Consider the following 2,887-nt stretch of genomic DNA (forward strand, 5'->3'; position numbering starts at 1 on the left):
CAACACTAACAGAGTACGTCTGAGCAGGCTGGGTCCAATCAGCACTTTCAGCTGATACCCTCATGCACCTCAAAACTCAGCACGCCCCAATCTCTTGTCACAATTGTCCTAGTAGTAGCTCCCTTGATGAGCAGACCCCACTGTAATTTTGGGCATTACAGGGGTCTTTGGCTTAGGTAAAAGAAGTGTTGCTGCAGAGCAAATGGGAAGGTCAAGGGGAAGGAAGAATAAGTGAGTTTCAGAGAGAGAGAGTATCGCAACCAGCTTGGCCATAAAAGTTATTTATTGCCGGGTGTATAAACTTATGATGACACCAGTAGCAATAGACATACAAGAGAGACAAATAAAAGTTACAATATTACATAGTTTCAATTAGGTATTTGGGGAAGCCTAGCTCAAATACGATTAGCAAAAGGCAGGTTTAGAAAGCAGTGCCTGGAGTAAGAGAGTAAAAGTCTGGTTCCTGGTTTCAGACAGAGAGAGTGATCAGCAAAAGTCAGGTTTAGAAAGCTGTCTCTGGAGTAAGAAAGCAAAAGTCAGGCTCCTGGAGTCCGAGAGAGAGAGTGAGAGTTGGGGTCTCACCACTCAGCAAAGCTTGAACCAGTCGAGGTTCCCAGGTGTTTGTTGGAGCTTGCAGACAGGCAGAGCCCTCAGCATGATTGATGAAGGGGTTCCAGGCAGAAAAGGAGTGGAACTGGTGCAGCTTTTGGATCCAAGCACCAGGACAGAAACTTGAGCTTGGGTAGGGTTTTTTGTAGAGCACTTACAATGTCTCAAGGGAGAACACTAGGTTTGTTTATGGGTAAACAATGGCTCATATGCTGGATAACAGGAACTGATCACTCCTGACTATGGGTAGCATTACTCTGAGGGAGCTCACAATACAGACAGGCAGATTCAGTGTTTTGGGTACTAATAAAGGAGTAATTACTAGAATTGGTCTGATAAATGCTGAGCTGGGTGTGTGCAGACATGGGTTGGTTAGCATTTGGAGCAGAGATCCCCATCATGCAGTGCTCCCCTGTTTCTCTGGTCCCAGAATTCAGTGCGGTCCTTGCCTTGGAATCTCTATTCTCCATCCTGAATGCTAATGAAGGTGGTTTCCTGTCACATCTCCCAGGTAAATGAGTTGTCATCTGGTTCCATCTCTGATGTAAATGAGACCAGGGTAGTTGCTTCACTCTTATCACCCTTGTCTGGAGGGCTTTAGATGCGTCTCCCACTGCATTTTCATTGTCTTTTGTAAGTCCTTCCTCTAATCAGTTCTTGTTCAGGCAGAGGTGAGGAGGGGGTGAGTCCTTTGTGAGTCAGACAGGCTGTGTACTGAACTAGGGTTCCCCAAGAACACAGAGCTGGGACATAACAAGGCCAATGGATGGACACAACCTGAAAATAATGGGGGGCATGCCATAATATGAGATCACAGCCTTCAAGGCAGACAGGTTGTGTAACACAACAAGGACATGCAGCCTGGGAACCAAAGAAGTATGTACCATACTGGCCCATAACATAAGATAAGTGATACCAGCAACAAGGCCTCAGAGAGCAGGAGGGCCTAAATCCCAGTGTTGGGAGAACAGATCAAATTAGAAGGCCCAGAAGGCTATGTGAACATGGGATGACAGAGAGACAACCAAGTAGAGATGATGAAGAGTCATTAGGAGTCATCAAGGGGGAAGGAGAATACAAAAACAGAGACTTGAGATTAACAAAGAGTCCCTCCCTTTGTCCTGTCCCTCCATTTTGCTCCCTGAGAGGGGTCCCCATCCCTGTCCCCCGGGAAGTCTCCCCGAGGCCACCATGGACGGAGGGCATACCAGTAGTCCGTCTCATGCATGCCACTGGAGAGGGGCTGTGGGCCTTGGCATCCCACTTCCAGACTTCTAACACCTAACAGAGAGAGCCTCTGAGTGGAGCCTGCATCTTAACCAGATGTACTTTGACTCTGATGACAGCTCTCGGATTGGTAGATATAGAAGTGTTTGATTGTTTGTATTGTTGCTTTTTTGTTCTTACTCTGTATCAATAAATTCGCCTATTATCAACTGGCAGGTGTTGTGGTCGGTCTGAGGGTTGTGCCTGCTCAGAACAAAGATACAGGTGCTGGGTCCAAATCCAGTGCCAACAATTGGCAAGGGTGGACAAGAGAGGGATGTGACCCAGCAACAATCCCATGCACTAGTATAGGCTGGAGACTGACTGGCTGGGCAGCAGCTCTGCAGAAAAGGACCTGGGGGTTACAGCGGACAATAAGCTGAATATGAGCTAGCAGCGTGCCCTTGCATGAAGAAGGCTAATGGCATACTGGACTGCATTGGAAGAAATGTTGCCAGCAGTTTGAGGGAAGTGATACTTCCCCTCTATTCTCCACTGGTGAGGCCACATCTGGAGTATTGTATTCAGTTTTGGTTCCCCACTACAGAAAGGATGTGGACAAGTTGGAAAGTCCGGTGGAGGGGAACATGACTCATGAGGAGAGACTGAGGGAACTGGGCTTATTTAGACTGGAAAAGAAAAGACTGAGGAGGGATTTGACAGCTGCCTGACAGGGGGGCTTCCAAGGGAGCTGGAGCTGGACTGTTCGCAGTGGTGGCAGATGACAGAACAAGGAGCAGTGGGCTCAAGCTGCAGCAAAGCAAGTTTAGGTTAGAGATCAGCAAAAGACTTTCTGAGGAGGAGGGTCGCGAAGCATTGGAGCAGGCTACCCAGGGCGGTGCTGGACTCTCCTCCTCATCCTTGGAGGTTTTGAAGGCCCAGGTAGACAAAGCCTGAGCTGGGATGATCTACTTGGGGAGGATCCTGCTGTGAGCAAGGGCCCCCTTCCACCCCGCCTATCGGAGGCCGCTTCCAGCCGCGGGGCCACAAGAGCTGGGCCCGGGGAGGCGGT

Source organism: Alligator sinensis, unplaced genomic scaffold (assembly GCF_000455745.1).
Source record: "Alligator sinensis unplaced genomic scaffold, ASM45574v1 scaffold191_1, whole genome shotgun sequence".
In the NCBI taxonomy this organism is placed as follows: Eukaryota; Metazoa; Chordata; order Crocodylia; family Alligatoridae; genus Alligator; species Alligator sinensis.